This window comes from Squalius cephalus (assembly GCF_949319135.1).
Source record: "Squalius cephalus genome assembly, chromosome: 25".
NCBI classification, from domain to species: Eukaryota; Metazoa; Chordata; class Actinopteri; order Cypriniformes; family Leuciscidae; genus Squalius; species Squalius cephalus.
Genome location: NC_137146.1, coordinates 23,306,922 through 23,333,527, shown reverse-complemented (window position 1 = coordinate 23,333,527; position 26,606 = coordinate 23,306,922).

Here is a 26,606-nt window from a genome sequence, read left to right as displayed (position 1 = left end):
GAAGCATCCTTATCCTTTTGTAAAGGGTTGTACACCAAAGAAAGCTTTTTCATGCAGTGTTTAGTATTTACATAACCCAGTACTTTTGATTTTTTCTCTAGAGTACAAATGAATGCCACATTACGTTTTTTTTTTAGCAAAAAAGGCATGCGTTCCATTTTCTTTAAAATTAAAGATTATTTATGTAGATTCCTTAAAAATGTAACATAATTTGGAACATTTATTTCCATAAATTTTTTTTTTACATGGTGGAAGGAACACAAATTGTAGTGTTGACTGTTTTTTTCTATAATTCGCTCAATCATTCAACCCAGTCAACCATTACCGGAGTTAATGTGTTAAGAAAATTATCAAACAGAAATATACGCTTATCAACCACTACAAACCAACGCATGGTCCCAAATTAATTAGCTCCCTACTGAGGGACATTTTAATCTAGGCTAAATCTGCAATCCTATTACCTACTCCTGCAACATTTGTTTGTTGTCAGTGGTTCCTTTTGCTCAGTTTCAAGTTCATTCATATTTTGCACCCATTTGTAGAAAGTGGCAATTAAGTTAATATGTTTCAGTATACAGTACTATGCATGTTGGTCTGCCTGATTTCGGTAAAAACCAGCATAAATTATATCAACAAGTTTAAAAAATAACCAATCCTGTTATAAAATGTAATTTAAGCATGATAGGACATTATCAGTCATTACTTATGCCAAGTGATTAGCCTTCTAAACAGCGAGGCCACGTTGCATGTAACTGAGCACATGTACAGCTCAATGTATAGTATCCGAGGAACTTCCAGACATGTTTAATAATGAATTGAGCTTCTATATGTTACAAAACTCCATGACACAGATACACAGGAGAAACCAAAAGATAAGACTAGCCCACCTTAGCATTCACAAATTACAAGACATTGGGTGTGAGTATGTAACATGACCTCCCCTACCTGAGGTACTTAGAGGTTATTAGATGCATTAGTGTATGCATTTTTAAATGGCCTTGCAAAGGCAAGCATCACTATTCAGGCTCATACTTAGGGTTTGAGGCATTAATGATGATGGACTCTTTACATGTGGGAGCAAACACCAAGCAACCACACAGAACACCATAACAACCACCACACTCTGGCAACCTCCCAGAACACCTTTGTTCTCAACTCTTGCCCTCAAGGTCCACATTCTTGCAAAGTTTGGCTCCAACCTTGATCATACTCATCTGCCAGTATCTTTAGGTGTGTTCACACCATGTTGTAATTACTGAAAAAACATTCACGACCTCGTAGAGCTCGTAATTACAGCCTGTACGTTTTCTGAGAGCTCCTAGTACCACCTGACCGCTGCAGATTCATTTAGGCGTTGATAATGGAGCCATAGTGTCCGAGGACGTGAACAGCTCTGAATATAACGTCACATGTTGTCATTTCGAGACTATGATAATTATCACATGGCGTGAACGCAGCATTTCTAGTAATCCTGAACACCTTGATTAGCTTGTTCAGTTGTGTTTGATTAGCGTTGGAGCTAAACTTTGCAGGAAAGTGGACCTCGAGTGCCAGAGTTGAGAACCCCCACCCTAAACTTTTGGCAGCAAGACTCACCTTGAAGCAGTCAAAAGTGAAGTAGGCTATGTATGTTTGCATTAATTTTGTACCTTATTAACTGGTACATAAGGATATATTACTAAATCAAAGCAAAATTTCGCTAGACACACAAGGGAGAATTCACTAAGAATGAGAGCTGGTATAATTTTATTTGCACATGCTGCCTGCACTGGTTTAGCATCTGGTTAACTAAAGCATTTATGCAAATCAGGTAAAGTGAAAATGCTAAAATTGTATTGTGTCTACATGATTTGCTGAATTATTTCAGCCATCACAACAGAATGTATTCTTTTATTAATACAATTCTTTTTACCACAGCGATAATAGCAAAAAGCAAATAGCAATGATCTTAGTGAATATGGTACAATCCATAATGAGGCAAATTTGCATAGAAAGGAAGTGGTTTGCCATCAGAAGAATGACAATGACTTAATTTTAATGTGGCACAGCACTATTTTAGAGCGTTTAGCACCTAGCTAAACTGTATTGCGGGTGCAGTGTTTTGCACTGAAATGCTGTGCTCAAAAGTGGTGCAATTGTAAATGTAGTGCAATAGTGAATTCACCCAACATTTGCATACCTGTTTTGGCCAGATGTCATCTCTGCCTGCTTTGCATCCAGAGAGAAACTTCATGAAAGTGCTCAGCACTCTGAAACATTTCAAGATAATGCATTTTGCTCTATGGTAAGGCTTGTCTCCTTATTTCACCTTTTTAAAGAACAAAAGTCGAAGCAACTTGAGGAGAGTAAGGAAACAGGAGCCAGGACCGCCAGGGAAAGAAAGACAAGAGACCTGAGCTAATTTACAAGGCTATGAGCGGGTTGAGGTTTCAGTTTAACCTTAGCAGGACAAAGTATACAGAGGAAAACGACTTATTGTAAGACACATTTACAGCATTAGTACAAATGATCCTCAAGCCACTAAAATAAATATCAAGCTAAATTTAAGCATTTGTATATTTGCAACAACAAAAAAAAAAAAAAAGGGGGGGGGGGGGGGGGCTTAGTAAATTAAATAAGAAAATACAAGCATTGTTTTATGAATAAACATTATAAATATGCACATTAAGAAGTCAACAATAGTAACTTTTTATCCTACATGTTTTGTTACTCTAAACATGTTACATTTGACCTCACATATTATAAATAGATGTACTGCAATAATACCCAGCCATTACTATCTATACCAACTGCTTCCCAAGGTCAATTATTGTCATTGAATCAAAAACATGTAACTGATCTTTACCTGACACTTTAGATGCAAATCAGAACCACATCCCTATATACTTTCTCGTTGTGGCTAAGACATCTCTTACACACAGGCACACGTACACGTACATATTCAAAGCAACAAATTGCAGCCAAACCCACACCTGAATATAAGCAAATCGGCAGTATTTGGTTATCTAGCCCTGCCCTTACTAAGCTAATCTAAGGCATTGAAAGAAATGCTTTCAGCATAACTTATACACCTCAAATGCAATACAGATAGTTCCACATACAGCTCTAATGCTTTGTCTTTTGTAAAAACAAACCAAGTTTTTCTATATTTGCAAAGAACTACAATATATTTAATAACACTGCAGTTTCTCGAACTCTAAAATAACCTATGAACATCTGCTTTACGATCTAAACTTTCAAACAAAAGGTAAATGCCCACACCATGCAAGTAAACTAACTTCAACTTACAGTTTGCCGCTGCCTCTACATGCTCAGGTATCAATCAGTCACAGCCTCCCGTCGCAGAGGAAGGAGACTGTGCTTGTTACAGCCTACAGTTAGCTTATCTCTCTGTTTTATGTATTATTCATCAACAAAAAGTAACACAATATTATACGATAGCCCACCATGCTTGGCTTCTGACTGTTGCTTTAATGTCACCTCGATGTTGCTACTTGGCTAAGGTGACCTATGGACGAAGGCATGCAATATCACTTGCAGATGACAGAATAAAACAGGCGCCTGTTTGGACACCCGTACTGTAAAAAAAAGTGCAACAGGGCATAACACCAGACTTCAGGCTATAGAGTAGTGTGATAGAGTTTCTACCTACAGTGCAGGCACTAGGTAAAAGGAGGGTTAGGACAGACAGCTTGATTTCGATTTGAGTTTTATTGCCAGTGTTCTGTGTTTTGACTCAGCCGATAATGACTAACAGAGCAACAGATGGTATTGCGATTGCCATTACATCCAAGTCTACATTGTTGCAAAGATTTAATGTTACTTATCTATCTTAGAGAGACATCTAGTGTCTCTACCTCTGGCAATGACAACACCATGACCTAGCAGACAGGGTTATTTCAGTATCAGTATGGTGAGTATAGATCATTTTATTTATTAGATATTGCTGCATTTATCTAAGTTCATAGACCTTTATTGACAAGGCAAAAAAAAAAAAACTAAAAAAAACCTGGCCTGGTGTCTCCAATTCATCTGTCATGCATGTCATTAGAAAGGCCACCTGACTCAGCTTGGATTCAGACTACAACCTTCTTGCTGTGAGGAAACAGTGTTACCCATTAAGTTACACCCCCAAAAAAAGCTTTTCTAAAAAAAAACAAAAAAAAACACAACATCTTTAGTTTCTTATTATGTAACTGTAAAAAAAGGTTTTAATTTACGATATTGCCACCTAGAAAAACTTACAAACTAAATAGATTTCTTACATTTTTAATAAAAAAATAAGACAATAAAAATAAGTTGTTCTTGCCCGTGTATATCTTGTGTGTAAATGCTAAGGTAAAATTCTGGCCGGTTAACGGGGCATTGCTAGGTGGTTCCCTTTCAGTCAGTCACGTTCGAAGTTACGTCAGAACGGAACTGACGAATTGGGATCTCGCCTGAGAGCCCAATCACCTTAGAGTGTAAACTATACGAGGTGGAGTCCCCTCTGCTTTCCCCCGATCTAGTTCCTCTGCCCAGTAGAGGGCTACTTCTGTGAATAGCCAGGGTGACCTGAGGATCATAGTGGGGGCTCCCCCGGCGAGTCAATCTCTGTGGGACCCTCACTCCTCTAGTGCATAGCAAGTTCTGGAGCTTACGGTTGAGATTGCTGGACCTTTGAATGGAGGACCAAGCGTTTCATTGCAGATGTCGATCGCTGCATCGGACGGTGGGCTAGAGTCCTCTGGGGATGAAGATTTGGCTGTGCTGCCCCCTTCGGGGAAAGTAGCATTGATCAAGGCTTTCCCGGGCAGCTGAGAGCGCCGGGCTCTAGTGGAAACCTCCACCGTGTCCTGAACATTCGAGGCTGGATGACTGGTATCTTGGGGCGGCCCATGCTGAGTACCAGAGCCCCGCCCCAGTGCCTTTCTTCTCGGAAGTGCACAAAGAGGTTACCAGATCGTGGAAGGCACCTTTTTCAGCCCGAAACCGAGCTGGTGCCTCGGTCAATCTGACAGCACATCTCACAAACGAGCGTGCTCAGTCCATGCCTGAACACGCTTAAGAGCAGGACAGCAGCTCCACTGAAACTATTTCAGAGGCTCCAGGGGCATATGGCATTCGCAGCCAAAGTAGCGTCGCTCGGCTTGCTTCATATGAGGTTGCTTCAGCACTGCCTCCATGACCGAGTCCTGAGATGGGCTTAAAAGATCCCCCCGACCTGCCACCAAACCTTCACTCCATGGTCAGACCTTGCTTTTCTATGGGCAGGAGTTCCTCTAGAACAGGGGTATTCAATTAAAATTCTAAGAGGTCCAGTTAGAAAAAAATTCAGCAACCAAAGGTCCGCAACATCATAATGACTAACTTGTGTTATCATTCAGTGCCACAGCCTAGTTAGTAGTTGTATGAAAATATGTAAGTAGCCTAGTCAAGAGACGACTGTCAAATAAAATGAAAGTACAAATTTAATAATATTTCAACAATATTTATTGTCAGTTTATATATTGAGCTGTAGGGAAATAATAAGTACTCTAATAATAAATGATCAATTTAAATAAATGAAAGGCTGCATTTAAAAATAAATTATAAATAAATAAAACACAACAGAGAGCTTTTGAAAAATGTGCATCTCAAAATAAAGTGCTTAATTTTAGAAAAATGAAATAAAAAGTATAGCTTGAGTTTCCCTTTTACTTTTTAGTTAACTTCCTTTCACATCTTAAGTTTTAACACATATTAAAATAAACAATCTCAACACATTAACAATTGAACAGCTTTAACACCTCCTTTTCTCTTTCTTTCCCTTTTATATCCCACTTCCACACTTTCTCTTGCTTAGTGAGAAAAGTGAGCCCTTGCTTGTCCTGCCAGGATTTTAAATCTGGGCTGGAATGGCGTCAGGGCCATTCTCAAACACATGTGTAGGTGCTCATTGGTGAGCCTGGATCGATATTTGCTTTTAATAATGTTCATTGTGGAGAAAGCTGCCTCACAGTTGTATGTGGAGCCAAACATGGTAAAGATGTACAAGGCTACTTTCCTCAGACCTGGGAAAGCGGTCTCTGGGACCATTTGAAGCCAGAAAGTGGTAGGATCAGTTTTTCCAAAATGCTCTTTCAAGGCCACATCTGCCTGGAGATCGATCAGTTGCATCTGGAGAGGCCCGGCATTTTCCCACTTGAAGAGCAGTGTGACTTCCTTTGAGAACTCCCTGACATCTGTGATGAGGAATGGGTTCTGAATGAACAGGGTGAGCTGCTGTCCAAGGCTGAAGCTGTCAAAACGCTTGCTGAAGTTTACAATCAGCTTGTCAACAAAGTCAACAAAAGAAGACACATCTCTCTCACCCTGAACCTGTTCCTTCACAGTTGGAAAGTGTGCACAGTCTGCCAGCAGGTCTTCCCTAAACAACACAAGTTTCCTCTGAAAGGAGCGGACAGCTGTCATCAGATCACAAACTGAATTGTCCTTGCCCTGTAGCTTTAAATTCAGTTCATTCAGGTGTGAAGTGATATCAACCAAAAAAGCCACAATATCCATCTTCTTGTCATCCTCCAAAAAGAGAGAAAATGTTGTTGCCTTCTGGCTCTTCAGCTGTGCCAAGAAAGCTGCGATTTCCCCTCGGATAGACCAAAAGCGCTCCAACACCCTACCTTTGCTGAGCCATCTTACATTGTTGTGTAGCAGAAGGTCATCAGCATTTGCATCAACTTCTCTGAGAAATTCCCTGAGCATGCGATGCTGATGGGAAGAGGAAGCTCTGAGAAAGTTTATCATTCTCATCATTGTGTTCATCACCTCAGCATACTCGTCTGACAGGGTGGAGCACAGGACTGACTGGTGAATTATGCAATGGTAAGAGATGAGTTGAGGATTGTCATCTTTCATTCTTGCCACAGCTCCTCTTTCTCTCCCTACCATGGCAGGGGCTCCATCTGTGGTTATTGAAACCACTTGCTTCAGCTCTATTTCCCTCTTCTTTAACATCTCCTTTATGGCCAGGTAGATGTCCTCTCCTCTCGTACTGGTCTGAAGGGGTGTGACACCTAACAGGTCTTCACAGAATTCTTCCTTGTCCTTCCTTGTCCTTGTTGAAGAACAGGGGTGGTGTGGCGCAATGGATAAGACACATGCCTTTGGTGTGAGAGACCCGGGTTCGAATCCACTGTGAGACACCAATGTGTCCCTGAGCAAGACACTTAACCCCTAGTTGCTCCAGAGGCGTGCGACCTCTGACATATAGCAATTGTAAGTCGCTTTGGATAAAAGCGTCAGCTAAATGAATAAATGTAAATGTAAATGTAAACCTCACAAAAACTAACAGCTGAGCATTGTCAGACACATCAGTGGACTCATCTACAGCTAAGCCTATGCATGGTGCCTTGTGAATTGCTTCATCCAGCTGAGCTAGCACGTCATGGGTTAATATTTCTGTTTTCTTTGTGGCTGATGATGCTGACATAGGTATTTGCTTGATTTTTACACACGTCTTCTTTTTGTTTTCCCTCAAATAAGGTTTCAGCTACCGCACTCATGCACTCCTTGACAACCCCTCCATCAGTAAATGGTTTTTTATGTTTGCCCAAAATCCAAGCAACTTTAAGGGAACATTCGTTAGCACGTTGTTGGGCAGTGAATGAATGTGTTAGGATTCTGCTGGATCGATCATATTGGGCTTTTAGATCGTTTATTTTCTGTGCCCTCAGTGCGGATTTAAGTGGGTATGTTTGGTCAAAAGATTTGTGCTTTGTCTCATAGTGGCGCTTCACATTGCCGCTTTTAATAATCGCGACAGTCTCTGAACATATGAGACATACCGGTTTTGAACTGCCCGTGGGAAGAATGAACATGTAAGAATCTGTCCATTCTTGATTAAAAGCTCTGTTTTCGCTGTCAACTTTTCTTTTTTTAGAGCACACCATGTAAAACGTTGTCTCTCGTTCGTCTCGTCTCTCCCTGTGTGTGTGTGTGTGTGTGTGTGTATCTCTCGCTGTCTGACTCGAGTAGTATCACATGACATGATTTACAACGCATGCTATTGGTCTGTGAGTTTCCTGGGCCGCGCTAAACCAGTACCATAGATGCTAGAAAAGCTGCGCGGGTTAAAATAGAAACGCTCCGACAAAAGTCAATAATTCTAAATAATTTATGGGTTATTGGTCCGGGTCCGGACAGAACGGCGGCTGGGTCCGGATCCGGACCGCGGTCCGCCTATTAGTGACCTCTGCTCTAGAACAAGTGTCCAGGCATGTTGTTGTCTCAACAGATGCCTCCACCACCGGCTGGGGCACCATGTGTAACTGGCGTGCAGCCTCGGGCGTTTGGACGGGACACCGACTGCACTGGCACATCATCTGCCTTGAGTTGCTAGCAGTACAGGCTGCTCTGAGCCACTTTAAATCGCTGCTTCAGGGCAAGCATGCGTTGGTCCGGATGGACAACACTGAGGCCGCTGCGTACAGCAATCATCAAGGTGGTCTATGCTCCCGTCACATGTTGTAACTTGAGTCAGAAGAATCTGAGGTCGCTTCGTGCCATTCATGTTCCCGGGCAAGCTCAATCGCACAGCCGACGAGCTCTCACAACAGCCCACGCTCCCGGGAGAATGGAGACTCCATCCCCAGGTGCTCCAGCTGATCTGGAGACATTTCGGAGCTGCACAGGTGGACATGTTTGCCTCTCCGGACATGTCCCACTGCCAGTTGTTTTACTCCCTGACTGAGGATGCGCTGGCACACAGCTGGCCCCGGGGTCTACGCAAGTATGTGTTTCCCCCAGTGAGCCTACACGCACAGACACTGTGCAAAGTCAGGGAGGATGAGGAGAAGATCTTTCATTAATGTTAATTTAAAAAACATTAAGCTTACAAGCTAACAAGCTTTTGACTGAATAACTTTTTTTTATATTTATATTTAATTCATACATGAAGACTATACAGTGTTTTATTTTTACAATTGATTATTCAATTTCTGTAGTATTTCTTACTACATGTTAAACTTTTATTTAATTATTATTATTATATATTATTATTATTTTATAAAAAAAAGTTTATTTCATTTGTATATTTTTTCTATTGTATTTGTCCTATTGTTTGTAGGAGGAGGACTATGCATTTACTCATCTGACTTGAACAAAACATATTCAGTATTCCTCAAACTCAGAATAACGCTAACCTGCAATAATTAAATATTTTAAACAATACAAATACACTTTATCTATTTAATGTCACTATATTTGCTGGTGACCTTCGATGATCCAATTCAACCATACCAAATAAGCAAAAATGAGTTTAGATAAACATCACATTTGTGTTTCATTTTTAAATTTTATCTAATTATGAGTACTTAATTTTTGGAATCTGATTACATAATCCAGATTACAGTGTAATCAGCTACTACTGAGCACTGCGTGTAACCATGGAAGTAATATTGACTAAAGTAATATTAAAGATGGCAACATCCATAAAATTGGAAAGTCTTATCACATTTGACACAACAAGATTCCAATCGTGGTTTAGTAACTACCAGATGTGTAGATATGATGTATAATAATAACAATAATAATAATAATAATAATAATAATAATACATTTTATTTAAAGACACCTTTCGCAACACTCAAGGACAACGTACAGTTGAGTGATAGTCATAAAACAAGACAGCAATACAACAAACAACAGCTGTTTAACATTACATGATTTAAATTTTATCAGAGAAAGCTAATTTAAATAGATACGTTTTAAGACGTGATTTAAAAGTAGTCAGTCAATCACTTTCTCATATAAAACTGGGGAAGAGAATGCCAGAGATGAGGAGCAGCACAGCTGAACGCCCTGGACCCCATAGTGACTAAACGAAGAAGGGAAACAGATGAAGAAGATCTAAGAGTACGCTTGGGGGTGTAAATATGAAGCAAGTCGGAGAGATATGAGGATGCGAGATTGTAAAGAGCTTTAAAAATGAGAAGCTGAATCTTGTACTCTACTCAATATTTAACAGGAAGCCAGTGTAAATGATACAACAGGAGAGATATGCTCAATGGAGGAGGTTCTAGTAATTATACGGGCATTATATGTGTCAGCTGAATGCTTTAGATCCAGACACTGGAGGTGGACCACTGGAGGTCCGGTCAGTTTTGTGGTCGGCATGCAACTTATGCTCCCCTCTCTACTCAACTATAAAAGCTGCTAATAGCGTACCGCACGATATACGTCACCTTTTCTCATTAATATTCATTAAGCTAGCGACGGTTGCTAGGGGGGTCAAACTCGCGCGTGTCACTCATGCTAGACGCATGTAAACAGTTTACGGACGAGATGTCTACTGAGCTAAACCTGCTAACTCTGTCCGAGAATGATGTCCCCGGTGCCAAATTCACTGGTATAGAAGTAGAAGAACATACAAATATTCAATTGAAGAGATGGCTTGAGTGTAGAGGGCTGAAAAAGACGGGAAAAAGAGCCGACCTGATCCAGAGGTAGATTGTTATCGACAGAATTTCTCCCCCAAAAAACATCGCCTTACGCCACTGACAGTGACATTTTGCAGTTTCAACAAGCTATCTTTTACCACCCTATGTCCTGTCTGTCATATATACTATGTCCTCTGGTTGTCTTACATCTGACAGTTGTTGGGGGTAATTTATATTATTATTATTAATGTATTTATTTTTTGTTTAGCGATCGCTAATGCTACTTGGTCACAACCAACAACACTTAATTTTTAATTAATATCAAATCTAAATTCTCTCAATTATTTTACCCTCCCCCCTAAGGCTGTTTCCTTACTACAGAAAAAGTAAATCTGTCAGATAGGGCCTACCTGTAGCATGACCAGGCTTGCTAGAAAAAGGCAGAGGCTGAACATGTCTTACATATTTAAATAAGAGTATTTTAAGAAAGTAGGCCTACATATGACTTTTATGATAAATACATGTCATTCAAGGCAGTAGTAGCACCTACAAGTAACTATATATATATATATATATATATATATATATATATATATACATATATATATATACATATATATATATATATATATATATATATATATATATATACATATATATATACATATATATATATATATATACATGCATACATACATACATACATACACATATATATATATATATATAGAGAGAGAGAGAGAGAGAGAGAGAGAGAGAGAGAGAGAGTTATTCATTCATTCAAAATAATGTCTAGGGCGTAGACCCATCGTTCACATTTATCCCTCTAGGTTTTTGGCTTCGGGAAACGAATAAAGAATACATCCTTCATATGTGGACGGTCATAGTGTCTGGAGTCGTTTCTGCAAGTTCCATAGCAGCAGTGTTTACTCGGCATGTTCTTATTTGAGGGATAACCGGCAGAAAACAAGCAGTACTAGCATGAATCATAAGCGAGCGCGCTTCAATGTTGACCCCCTTCCGGTTTACGTTGCTGACGTCACGCGGCCTTGCGGTCTAAAAATAGCACTCGTGCGGCACGCTATTAAGAATTGAATGATGAAACGTTAGGGGGACTCTTGTTGTTTCAAATTTGAGAAGACTTAGCAGTTTTATGGAAGTCATCATCTTTGATATTCCTTTAGTCAATGTGGTTACGGATGATAGTCATGAATATAATATGGGTTTAACTCCCGTTGCACATTTATACAGACAGTTCTTGGGTTCGTTTTTTTCCATCTATTCATTTTAGGGTTTTAAAGCCTGGTGTTATTGGTGAACATTTTTAAGTTCCACAAAGACATTTTTATCATCTAGTGATTTAGAAAACCACATATATTGTGGTGCATATAAGAGCCACCTCAAGAACTCTCAAGACAGTTCTCTGCTGAACCTAAGGTGTTACTAAGACCCAATTTAGACCTATCGGTTCAATGATTTGTTGCATGCCACATACAAATGCAAGCCATCAATCCATTCTACCCTTTTCTGCATCAATCAACACTGACTTAAAGTCTTTCCATAGCTTCCATCCTCTCTTTGCTTGATTGGATGTCCAGTAAGTTACAGCATTCAACTCCCATTATAACATCCAATTATTTGCAAGCAGTGACATGCATCTTCTTCTCTGTCAATCAATTTCAGCAGTTTTTCACACTTCACTGGGGACAACACTCACCAACAGGGGCTGGTGCCCAACCTCTATATGTGTGTGTGTTTATCTGTGTGGCCTGCAGAGATAGAGCATTATATCTGAAGAGCTGCAGAAAGCTGAAATATTCATGGCTGCTTCTCTGTTTCTCTTGATTTGCTATGAATCTCCTGTGGTGTTCATTAGGTCCCTCCCTTCCCCGTGGTTCAGTTTTCACACCGGAGGAGACGCCAGATGCCATGCTGTTCACTTGCTGTGCGCAACCCAGGAAGACTCCGTCAGAAGATGCCGTTACCTCTTCCTGAGCACCTTGATCATCTCTTTTTACCCTCCCTGTCTCTTTCTTTCCTTCGCACTCTCTTTAGCACTTTCTCTCATATGACTAGCCCAGGCAAACATCATAATTCGAAGCAGTGAGGAGAAGCCAGCACTGATATTTCAACCTCTAGAAAGAGGACCATCAATCACAGGCTGATGGGAGGACCACAGGCAATCAATAACTCTGTATGAAGTCGTCCACGTCCCGACCCACGAGGAGGCCCCTCGTCATGCATCACGGTGACACCTCCCCGCCCCCTCTTCAGGTCTCCCTGGCCTCTGACGGCCTTCATTTCTAAAGGGGCCCAATTTGATCAGCCTCTTTAAGTGGTGCTCCCTCAACTGGATCTCACAGGCTTGAGTTACCACAGCTAAAGTGCCAAATTTCCTGCTCTGTTGGGTTACAAATGGTGCAGTCCAACCCACAGGCGGAGACACAGCAGTGGCCATAATGACCCCATGATTAGTGTGGGCACTGGGCCCACAACCTACTTGGACTGAATCTCTGTACCAAGACCAGCCCCCCCAATTCAGACAGTGGGCCAGACAGACATTACCTGCTCTGTGCTTCTATTCAAGCAGAGAAGTACAGTCTCTATGAATCACCAGTCCCTTTTTATGGTGGTTATGATTTAACTAACTTAACAAAAAAGTTAAGGTGTTCCTTACGAAAATTAACCATGGTTTTACTACAAATAAAACCAAAAAAATCATGGTTATTATAGTAAAACCATGGTAACTACAAATTAACTATGGTATTGCTACACTAACCATAGTTTAACCAAGGTATTTGTTGTAAAACTGTGGTTATACAAATGGTAATCAATCTGCCAAAAAACTATGGTTACTATAATAAAACAATGGTTAATTTTAGGTGGTTGCCAGGGTGTTGCTATACGGTTGTTCTGAGTGTTTTTAGCCTATAGCTATGTGGTTGTTTGCGGTTTTCTGGGTGGTTGCTAGAGTATGCTAAGTCGTAGCTAGGTAAAAATTTTAAAAAAGCCCAACTCCAAGTCTCTATCCCTCCGTCCGAATATGCTTTCTAGTATATGAAAAATTATGTCAAATAAGTAGTCTCATGTCTAAATACACAGTATTTGCCCAACAGTAAGATTCTGAGGATCTATCTGATGAACACTTTACTATTTTACAATGAGGCCAAAGGAAGGTAGTCGTTAAAGGGATACTTCAGGATTTAGCATTAAGCTTTGTATTAGTAGAAAACCTGTAGTATTTTCGAATTACCATGCTTTCCACCCTCATATCCCCCTGAGACAAGAGATTTATGTATTTTTTGTCTGGAAAAAATCCTCCGATGACGCAAAAATCGTCATTTTGCGTCATCGGAGGATTTTCTGTCCAGAGGCTAAAGACTACAGCCAGTAGATGGCGTTGTTCCGCATGTTTTCAGCTCGCCCATAGAGGGTGGGATCTCACTCACAGAATGTACACAGTGTCAGCCGTCTTTCTTTGGAAGCTAAGCTAGCAGGCTTTTGTTCTGTGGAGAAAGCTGAATAGTAGGAGAAAGCTGAGTAAGTAGGGATTACCATCCTCCTTTTCCCGGACTTGTCCGGCGGGCGAGATCGTTCAAAATGTACGGGATTCAGCTTTTGCTTTCTGCGGTCGCTATTCCTTGTTTACATGCACACCTTTTGTTTCAATCTAACTGAATTCATTCCGATTGGTGAATTTGAATGTAGTGTTTACATGAACGCTAAACAAGTGATCGGTTGATGTGCGTTTTACAATTGCTAAGAAAAATTCCCGCTCCTCCGTGAGAGATGCGAGACCCGGCGCGTCTCAGTAATCATGCCACCGGCCTCGCGCCGTTCTCCCGCGGCCGTCAGCCTCGTCCTGATCGCCACAGTAAACATGATGAATGAATGGCGACTGTAGAACGCAAAAGCCGAATCCCGGACATTTTGGACGATCTCTAAATCCCTCGCAAACTCATCACGTAGGCTAGCTTTGTTGTTTTAAACTGCGCACTCTTACCGGTAGGCGTGGCCTCCTGAGACAGCGAAGCAAGTGCATTCTGGGAGTTGTTGTCTTTCATCCACATAAGCCAAAAATACATTTTCTGGCTTTTCTCAGTCTAGAAAGCTCCAAATTAAAAAAAATTCTTCACATTTCTTCTACTTAAATGACCTATTTTAAATACACATTCATCTTCCCAGAGGTGAAGTATCCCTTTAATGGCAGGGAAACATTATGCAGCTAACGTCGTAGGTCCAGATTGCATTCCTACTTCACACATGGATACTTACATTCTGGTCTATATAGTAGTTTAATACTTAGGGTTAGGGGTTTATTCCAATCAATATTCCTAACTATATGCAATAGCAACAGTGGCACTTGTCTTAATAAACACAAATAATAATATTTATTGAGACCCTGAAAAAGGTGGAAACTGCACTTAGTCTTACACAGGGTCTACATCAGATGCAAGCGGCATGATGCGATGCAACAAAAATAAATAGAACCCATTTATAATTAGTGATTCTGTCTACACTGGATGCAGCGTCATGCAACGTGACAAATTCCCAACAGTAAACTGATGACCCTTTCTATTTCTGACATGATCCAAGCACTCTCGCTACTTCTAAGGATTTGCAAATGGATTTGCAATGGTTGCTGTGTTGCATCCAGTGTAGACAGCTTCTAGCTGTTGCGGTGCAGCGTGACATGACACTGGTCTCGTCCGTAGACACAGTGTCAGTCTTAGGGTACGTTTACACAACAACAATGTACTAAAAACGGAAATGTTTTTCTTTTTTAACGTACAGACGACAACGTTGCCAAAACGATCTGAGAAAACTACTAAAAACACTATTATTCATGCTAGGCCAGTAGTTGGCGATGTCACTTTGTATACGGCTCTATAGACTGAACATGTAATAAGCGTGCGCATGATGTCACCATTTTCACAAATTTGTGTTTTTGTGGTTTACACAGAAACGATAACGGTATTGGTTTAAAAAACTTGCACTTTGAAACCCATTTTCGAAAGCTTGCACTTTCAGGCCCCCAAAAAGCTGTTGTCGTGTAAATGAATAGGCAAAAGGCATAACATTTTTTTTTGTTTTTAGTGTGCCATGTAAATGGCCCCTCAGAGCTGCCCCAATAATAAGCTACTTAATGTGATGTTTGGCTATAACAAGCTGTTAGTGAGACAATAAAGACAGAGCTACCGACTGGTTACCAAGCATCAACCAGCCCAGCAGTGTTTAACTATTCTGCAATGAATCAATGATATAAATCTATTGGTGATCCTTTGTCTTCTGTAATTAAAAGGATTTCACAGGTTACAACGTCAAATGTGTGAAATTATCAGCAAGACCCATTCAAAGCAGGTTATGAAGATGAATTAAAGTCTGTAATTAAACAGTACTAAGGAACATTCATTTTACACTATCCATTAGACTGTGTGCTGATGCTTTAGGCACATGTCCTACTTAGATTTGCGGTGCATCATCCCACTCAGAACATTATTCACTCACTGTTTGACATTTTATGCTTGCCATTTCCTTACATGACAATGAAGATCATAATGAGAAAAAAGGCAAAGCTGACAGATGCCTAATGCAAGACACTCATGGTTATGAAGATACAATATTGAGCTCATTCCTGTTATGCAGGACATTTTTTGTCCCTATCATGTACGTATGATATACTGCATGTATCAGAAAAAAATATAAAATTCTTGATATAATAAATATCATTTAGTTTGGAGAGTTTTAGACAATAAGGGGGTTTAGGGTGTTGGAGCGCTGAAATTATACTTCATTTAACCCGTGGAGAAAAAAAATCAACCCGCATGCAACAATTTAAAAAGTAGTCCCGTGGACTGACAACACTGTCAGTTAGGTTGTCTCACTTTTAACCATTCCATCCTGGATCAAAACTCTAACTTCAGCTTTTTATTTTCATCCTATTATTTTTCTTACCACTGTGTTAATGAGTCAAGTTTACCCTTTTATAGAAGTATTTCCTTAAAGCTACACTGTGTGGGATTTACTCCCATCTAGCGGTGAAATTGTATATGACTACCAACTGAATATTACTTTCTAGCTCCTCCCATTCCGAAGGCGTTTTAACTCCTACGGTGGCCGTATTATTTCAAATCTGCCGGCAAACGCGAGCAAATCTCCCTCTCGCATTCGTCACGGTGCCACTGCGTGTAAAAACGCGAAAGGCAAAGCTTTATGTCCCTCTTTGTCTAATGTATTTTCAAGATGGATGCGCAACATGGCTTCTGCCATTCGAGCGACTTGCTCGTATGTATTCTAAATGGCAGATTATACACTTACGAGAATACTTAATTAGTTGGTTGAAGTGATTACACATTAATGAGAACGTATAATTTTGAAATAACGTGTTTTTTTGCTAAAAAATCAACTTAAAATATTACACAGTGTAGCTTTAAATTGCAATGCAAGCATAAAGCAACAGAATTCCAGAGGAACTACATAACAGGAATGGCCAGCATACATATAATCATACTTCATTTTCAATAAACAATATGGACTGCAATTTTGATTATGAAAAATCAGTGGCTATTTATGCAAAAGCGAAAAATGTGATCCTTGACTCGTCACGCATCATTTGTGTACACTATTAGCTTCAACAACAGAAGACACACAGCTGTCTCTTCATATTCGTCTCATTTTTATTTATTTTTTTTGCTTCTTTCCACAATCAGTGCATCACAGCTGGAGATCCAGTGTATTTACACAGGCATCGTGATTGTTTCCATACACACTTGAGTCTGGGCTGTTGTGAGGCAGGTGTTGATTCAAATGGCTTTGCCTCGGGGTGACAAGTATGTCAAATTCATCAAATCCCCCACCACTGACGGGCCACCCAAGGTTAATTTACTCATCAAAGTAAAGATTTGACTTTTTGTGATTTTCCAATAGGGAAAGTTAAATGCTCATTTTTATCCTACATTCTAAAAAGAATGCTGGGTGTGTGTCAAATATGGACAAACCCAACCATTGGGTTTAAAAATTGGTTGGGTTTGTCTATGTTTGACTCAAACATGGGTTGCAAGATGTTTTTTGTCGACATTTAGAAAAAAATTGCAAAAGTTTTGCGCAAATCTGTAATGGAAACGCACCTAGAGGCTAGCCATGAAAAACCCCTACAGTTACTATTTCATTGCTTCTAACAAATTCAATCATTTTCAAATGCAACTTCTCGAGGTTGTGAAATCACACAAAAACAAACAAACAAAAAATAAATTAATAATTATGTGGTTGGAATTCAGACAGTAAATATTCAGACCAAGAACAGTGTAGGATAAAAAGATTGAGAAAGGGCTAACATGGAAAGATCAATGTAAACCCATAGTAAAGAAAACATAAATGAGATCTTTAATATCTCATTTGTTTCAGCAAGACTTCTGCTTCCCTGCTTCTCAGATGTTGAGAAAAAGACCAGTAATCTCTCATATCTCCTCAAAATTCAGAGAAATCTCAACAATATCACAAAATGTATTCAGAGGTGCCAAGATGCCAAGGTCAACAATCTCAATATGCCCTCAAACATTTCTCAAGATATTTCTTCCAAATATGACCAAATATGTCCAAATATGTGCTGTGTTAATTTGTATATTTCTAAACTATTTGTATTCCTCCAAAGAAATATTAGGAGAAACATCTGAGATAAACTTCAATTAATGTTTCCATTCTGTTATCCAGCTATGCAAGAGCAACATCTAAACAATAATAATAAATAATAAAAAAAAATTCTGGGAAATAATTTAAAAAAGACACTTGACCAATCCAGAACAATCAATTAGTGTTCGACCGATATTGTTTTTTTTTTTTTTTGATGGCCGATGCCGATATCTTAGAGAGCAGGGTGGCCGATAGCCGATATAAAGCCAATATTTTTATATCAATTATTCTAGTGTTTATCAGCTAACAAAATACAGTTCTGACTGACATTAATACAAGTTTAGTGCAAAAAGTGATGGTGAAGATGATCAATGTTTTGCCAGATAACAGTATATGAAGACTGAATGAACAAAATGATGGATTCCTGGAAAGATATCAAATCTAGTGGATCTATGGTGGAAATAGAGTGTAGATCTTACCAGAGGAGAATGCAGCTGTCTCCAGACATGGTTGGACAGTTCTGCTCTGAGCGATTTGGATATGTGTGGCTGCTTTTAATACAATTATCTCATCCAAAGTGAAGTGGCTTCTGTGGGTGAAAGCATCTTAGCCCACACACTGGACTCACGACCAGATAATCATCATAATAACCGTCATTCAGAACATCTCCATCATAAAATGTCAGATCGGTGCGAATGTATAAGAAGTTTACCTATTGGGAAACAAGGACAGCAAATCTAAAATGAAAAAACATGCATTATGAAGCATTGCTCAGGCATTCTTGCACATCACAAGAGGCTTCTTGCAGTTCAGTAGTGTTTCATTTAAGCTTTAAGTTTTCTCCATGATGCTTCTCCAAAAATGAAAAAGAAAAAAGGACACAAATGAAACAATTCGTGACATACAGAAAGAGTCTAGAGCTTAAAAAAAAAAAATGGATAGCATATAGTTCAGATAATAGGTCATGGAAGAATTTGATTAGAAATGGTTGAGATCTCTGACAATTGATTGCAGATTAATCTTGACAAATCCGAACACAGTTTGAGACATTTTTGGGATCTCTTCTGAAACTCGTGGAAATTTCTAACTATTTTACATTTTTGCAAATTGGTGGCTTATTCGTATGAATTTGTACGATCTCATTCTTATGTTTTTGTATGATCTGCTTACGCCCCAGGGATGGGTATTTTTAGGGGTGGGCCTTATGCTTAATGCTCCATAGTTTTTTTAAATAATTGTACATTTTTGAATGATTCACATTGTATAAATTCATACAAAGTCACCAGCTTTAATATAATGTTTTCCCGTTAGATCAGGTTGGATGTTTTGGCAGGAGAAACATCCGAGAAGCAGGAGATTTATATATTCCATTTACTTTCCATTTCACAAGTTTGTTTCCCCATATAAAGCAACACTAAGGAACTTTTCCTCTTCGGTCGCCCTACAGGTTGGAAGCGGAATTGTCCATTACCGCTGTCGTAAATAGTTTCGCCGCCCACAGCCTACTGTCGCACGCACGCTAGCTGTTTATCCAGCACAGGCTTTGGAATGAATGATGTCCACAGACAAGGTAGAGTATGTTGCATGATTTCATGAAAGTATGATGTATTGCGACATCAGAAACGAAGAAAAACTAAATAATGACAATTGTAACGCTTGCCGTAAAGCAAGTCAAATTTGTAGTTTTCTTATGTCTCATTCGAACTACGAACTACAGACCCGGTTTGGCAAAATTGCATAGTGTGGTTATAGCAGATATAGGGCTGCAAAGTGTATCCAGAAGTGCCTTTCACCCTGTTACGACTTGATGAACCACTTGATGAACCACAATGATTTTGGAAACATTATTTTAAGGTAAAAAATGTTCCTTAGTGTTGCTTTAAGGTTAAACGTATTTGGCTTGCTGTCAATTGTGGAGGGGCTTGAGGAAGCATGCTTCAACTTCGAGCTTAGATATACCCCACAGTGGGATTACTAATGCTTGGAAAGATTATGTTGGTGGAGTTGGGGACACTGGAGCAAGGTGAGCTACTGTTACTACTGAGCTACTATGCTCCAGCAGTTAATTGAAAGATTAGATGGGTTCTCTCCTCCCCGAATTAGGTTTAGGAACTTCCCTTAATCTAATTTCTGTGTGTAGGAGAAACAACTTTTCTTTCTTAATAGGTTTACTGATAATGCATGTCCAAACATTTGGCTCTGAAAAATTCCAGTCTAATAAAGGCCTATATTGTAACCAATCTATTGAGACATTTGGAAATAATGTGTTCACTCCTGAAACTCATTACTTATGTAAGTGGTCCTACTTGCACCCGCTCTGGGAGGAATTTGAACCGGCGTAACCAACCTGGGATGCGAGCGCGCTAACAAGGATGTTATAGACCGCAGCCTCTAGCATTAGTTGCTAGTGCACCTCTTGATAGCGATATGGAGCGCCAAAGACTCTCATGACATCTGTTTCATTCATACTGGAAGCCCAGTACGGATTCATCCCTTTCATCCCATTCAGCGCAGAAAGTCCACAAGTGAGATTCATAGGAGTATTAAACTTATGATGTTTCAGGAAATGCCTTATATGGATATAATAACATGCAAATAGAGACGTTTTGACTGATGAAACATGAAGACAAACACATGATAGCGATAATATATATGTGTTCATCAAGCTATCTCAGGTATTTTCATAAGAATGATGTATGTCTTTAAAGGGATAGTTCACCCAAAAAGGAAAATTAGCCCATGATGTACTCAGCCTCAAGTCATCCTAGGTGTATATGACATTCTTCTTTCAGACGAATACAATCTGAGTTATATTACAAAATGTCCTGGCTCTTCCAAGCTTTTTAATGGCAGTGCATTTTTTTTTTATCATGAAGGGATGCACTTTTTTGGGTTTTCAATTTTTTCCAGCCACTCACTGCCATTTTAAAGATTGGAAGAGCCAGGACATTTTGTAATATAACTCTGATTGTATTCGTCTGAAAGAAGAATGTCATGACCCATTTCAGGAGTTGCCATAATTACAATTTAAAATTAGAAAATGAGCATAGCTCACTTACATTCACTAAAATATTGAAACGTTATCGATACTGATTCAAAACACGAGAGCCAGTGACTGAATGTCAAAGCGCGGTTTGAAGTCCCCACCCCCCAGCCGAACTGGAAGTTTTGATTGATTTTGCATCCGAGTCAGACCTGTCTGTTATTGGCTGAAGCGCATCAGACCTGTCTGTGATTGGCTGGAGTACAGGGCTCCACCGCAGTAGTTTTAAATGTGTCTGTCAAATGTAAGCTTGCCCTGTTGCTCCGTCGGCACATTTGTACTTTTGGTGAAAAATAAATGTAGCGAAGTTGAATATTTTATTTTTATTCTACTCAAGTAAAAGTAAAAGTACCACAATATAATTGTACTCAAGAAAGTAGGAAAATATTTTTGAAAAATCTACTCAAGTACTGTAATGAAAGTATTTGTAATTAGTTACTTTCCACCTCTGCTCTTTAATAGCTGGCCTCCGCTACACTCACCCCCCTAAACCTCACTGCCACCTGGGTCACGGCACCAATGTATCTGGTCCTACTCTCACCAACTCAGAGCAGGATTCAAACCAATGTCACTGGTGTGGGAGGCGGGCGCGCTAACAAGGACGCTAAAGACTGCAGCCTCTCACGCCCCTCTGGAGGCCAGGAGGTTTACTTGCACAGCTCTATACTAGCTGGCCTCCTCACTTACATATTCTAATCAACTGATCAGCCTTAATTATGATGCTGTTAATAAACAAAGACATCCACCTAAAAATTGATTTCAAAATTCTAAAATATTTAAAAGGATTTTTTTTTTGACTTGTGCTATGATAGAGAGAGAGACGTTGTGTTTGGAAAAGATTTGTGAAAAGCCATAGATTCTCTTGGCAGGTTTGATGGGCTCTGAAGGTTGCAGGCACGCATCAATAGACTGATGTGGCCAATGATGAGGCCATTGTCGTGCAGGGGGACGTGAGATGAATGTGTTCCTGCTGGAGCGCTGCTAAATCTGCTCACCATTGTGAGGGGCTACTGGAGCATGACTCACCCCAGCTGCCGCTGGAGATAGCAGATGTACTGGCTTATAAGATCCATATTCACACAAGTAGATCAATTTGACCACCAATATCACATCAATTTCTGTCGACATTAGAGTTCTGTCTCTTTACTTTCTCTCAGATGTTAGTGTTTTCTTGCTACTAAAATATAATTTTGTAAATGTTTGATAATTAAAGGCAAGTGTTGTTAACCACATGTCACTAAAGTACTGGTGTGAAAATTTTATAGTAAATTTTATTCCCTGTTTATACCTGGTATTAAGATGCGTTTTGGTTGATCGGATCACAAGTAGACAACGCTAAATTTAGTGTACAACAGTTTAAACAGTGTCTACTGCGTTTTGAGCTTGTCCACTTTCGACCATTTCCAGCGGTAGTCTAAAAATCGCATTTGACCGGATTGCTTTTGTAGTGTAGACGCTCATGTGGTCGAATGTGTTTGAACAGGCACAAAAGGCTGCCTACTCTCTGGCTCCGCCTACTGACCTAATGCATAAACATTATGAGATGTGCGCTAGCCAGACAGGATTTAAACTTTATCGACTGAAGACCTAAGTGTGGTTTTAAGTCTAAAAAACATACCAAGCACAATGTTCTCTCACCATTCCTGATTTCTGACACACACTCACAGTGTTCGCATGGTCTTGCGGCTGTCAGAGCAGAAATGAAAACTGCTGCTCTCTGCATTTTTTTCCTTGTTTCCAGTCGCATTCATATGTAAACTGTGTGAGCTTTTATCATCCATTAAATCGAAAGATCTGAAAAAGCCCATACATTTACCTGCCCATAGACCCTCCCCTTGAAGAAATCAGGACAGAAGTGGTCAAAAGTGGACAAAAAAAGACTTGTGGTCCGATCGACCAAAATGCATCATAATATCAGGTGTAAACAGAGTCTAGCCTATATGAGGTAATGCTAAAAATGGTCTTGTGAATCTTTTGCTGATATGCACATAGGGAAATCTTTAGTGAAACCCTGCCCCTTTTATAGATTCAACCTCAAGCTCGCATTTAGATTTGACTCCATCCAATCAAAAACCAATGCATAAACTAAAATCCCTACATTTTTTCATTTTTGATAATCCATTTCACTCGGATGTACGTCACTAAAAGAAAGAAAACCCACATTTAGTCTATCCTTCAATTGTGATGCTAGTTAACACAGGCTGTTGAATTTTACTGCATTTGATCCGGTTTGTTTGAAGTCATTGTGCAGTGCCTTGATTGAATCTACATTTATAGATGTCTTTGATGTACAAAATTAATTCTACATTTAATCTACATATTAAGTGAACTTCAGTTTCCTCAGGAAATGGTTATTAATTTCTTTAATGATTTGATCAAACCTTTAATATCCCCAAATAAATGCCATTTGAATAAACGTCCAGCTTATGGGAGAAAACAGTGCATAAACAAGATTAAACATGCTTTACTTTTAGAATTGCCAGAAAAATTCCAAGAATAGCAGCCTATAATTCAGGTGTGTGCAATCCTGCTTCTGAAGGACCACTTTCCTGCAGAGTTTAGCAGCAGCGCACCTGCATGGAAGTTTCTAGTGATCCTGAAGACCTTGATTAGCATGGTTCAAGTGCGTTTCATTTCAGCTAGAGCTAAATCTGCTGGAAGGTAGGTCTCCTGTGCTATAACTAAACCTACGTCATTGTGAATTTGGACAAGAGGTCTCTAAATGGACTTTTAAATATTATTTACAACAACGAAAAACGGCATGTCCAAAAAAAGTTATGCCGTTTCATAACCACTGGTTTTGCATTTCTACTGAGCTGACAACTATGTAGATAGCTGGAGATGACAATATGTGTCAGAGAGAGGCGCTTGACAGAGAGTGTAAATGGCTCATCAAGCCTTTAGAGTTGTATAACACTTAATCCATATTAATCCACCAGAAGGATGAGTCTTACTCCAGCCTTATGAATACTGCAATATGACTAACTCTAGTGGTACAGTAACAATTTTATTAGATTAATAAAACACATGGTCAATGTTGCCCATGAAAAAGTCGTCACCATGATGCTAGAGTGTAGGTGGTTGCCAGTGCATTGCTATGCGGTTTGCTAAATTGTTCTGACTATTTTAGATTGTTATGCCATTCTAAGTGGTTGCTAGAGTGTTGCTACGGTAATTTTGGTGGTTATGTACTGGTAAAAGTTCCAAACGCCAATCCAATCTTTCTCCTGTAGGATCACCTTACAGTTTAGGTCTAGCTGTAATTAAACACCTGAACCAGCAAATCAAGGTCTTCAGGATTACTAGCGCTGAATCTGAATATGCCTACTTCCCTACTATATAGTAGGTGAAAAACAGTATGAGAAAACAGTTTTATGCCCGAATTCAACTGTATTCATACAATCTTCACGAACAGTACCCGGATGGCCTACTACTTCCCCTGAGATTCTGAAGTGTGCATCTGATGGACACTATCCCATGAGGCCACCGGAGAGTTGTGAATGGGATGAAAGCGACACAACTGACGAAGTCACATGACAATGACAACATGGCAGATGTAGTGCATCTGGATTTTATTCATGCGACACACATTAATACTATATACTGTAGTCGCGAAGTTCAGTCCTCATCGAATATGCATTGCATTCAATTTACATTTATTCATTTAGAAGACACTTTTATCCAAAGCGACTTCATCTTAAAGAGGCAATAAACACGAAAACTAAGAGTAATACAAAGATTCAGACATTAATCAGAATAGATCAAGAGGATTAGAACAGGGATTATTTAAGGAATAGTGAGAGCACAGATAAAGGAATTGGAATAGTAACTACTCAGACAGTAGGCCTATGCGATTTTGAACACAGTCTAGAAACTTCCAAACAGTGTTAGACCTAAACTCACAGGAAAGTGGCCCTCCAAGAGCAGGACTGGACACCCCTGGTCTATGATAATCTGGTCTCTAGATATGGCTGTGGGTCTATGGGATTTTTTCACCTGTTCTATTGTCCAATAGGATCTCTGATATCTCAGAAATGTAATAACAAACCTCTTCTCAACAAAACCCATAATTTGACATATTCATGTCTGTAGCACACAGCAAATTTCAGAACTCCGGGTTAGTGATTTGAGCAAAAGGAAAAGCAAACACTATTAATTAGGAATAATCAAAATTATATCCAATCAAAACATCTATTTGGGTGTCATCTCTTGCTAGACCTCTACAATGTTGCGTAAATCATTAGAAATGACGTTCTGAATGTGTGGGGGCTGAGCGGCTCGTTGGTTTCAAGCTTCCCTAAGGCCTGAGGGAGGATTTTCCAGCCGTCTCATCTAGCTCTTGCCCTGGTTTGATTAGTCTCTCAGCTGTCTGCGTCACCTCGCCTGAGCACGACCAACAGCCAGCCAGCCAGATTAACGTTTATATTTCACTACACCCTCCTGCAGATACGCCACTGTGAGGTAATCGCATTTGACACAGCCAATGGAAAACACCACAAAAATGGACAGAAATAGTATCCATGCTAGAAACTCATTAATGGGTACAGCTAGAGAAATATTCCATTCCAGTCTTTTCAACTGAAAGCAAAAGGTTACACTTTGAATTGTAGAATCAGTGGTGTTCTAATGCAAACGTCAGTATTGCTCATACTGGCATTCAGGGTGTAACTGGTCCTGCACACTTATGACTACAAGCCTGAATAATACCTCAAAAAATGAGTTATAATGTGTAACTTCACACAGAACTCGTTTTTGCATTCCATTGTTTTCTATCTAACGATGCACGGACAGACGTCTTTGAATGTTGAGCTCACATCTTTTTCACATAATGCTGCCTACTGGAATTATCGTCAATTTCCTAGTAAAATGTCCTAGTTTCCGAGTAAAATTGGGACATGAATGCCTGCTCAAGTCGTATTTACCACTGTGAAGCTCTGGGATAATTTTGAGTTTGGCAGGCCATAAACTTTAAACATGGCGGAGGGGAGAACGATTGCTGCTGTGACTGCTATTCTTTATTAGTTTTTTCAACAACAGCTACATCACCTTGCCTTGTCATTAAAATGAGTGCATATTTACATATAGGCCAATGAAGAATAATTTGAAGCATATTGTATATTTTATACACAGCGAAAATAGCCTGATTTGACCGAAATTCCAGAATCATCAGCAAGCTGACTATATAGATAGTGCGGGGAATGTTTATATGCTAAATACCATTTTGGCTTTAATACGATTTTCCCAATATGTAGACAAGAATAAACCTGGTGTCCTCCATGATTCCTGTTCTTTCTGAAAAGAAAGCACTTGAAAGCAACGAGCTCGTAATCACAACTTCAGAAGTGGGAAGTAGGAAATTTCCGACAGCAAGTGAAGGCAGCAGCATAAGCCTAAAGACCTTGCATTGTTTTATTGTCACGTCTCACATTTCTCACATCTCACATTTTAGCAACACCCTCTAGTAGTAGTGAGTTTTGCACCAATCATACTTTCTCCAGGAAAATGTAATTTTATATTTTATATTCAGTATCCCAATTGGT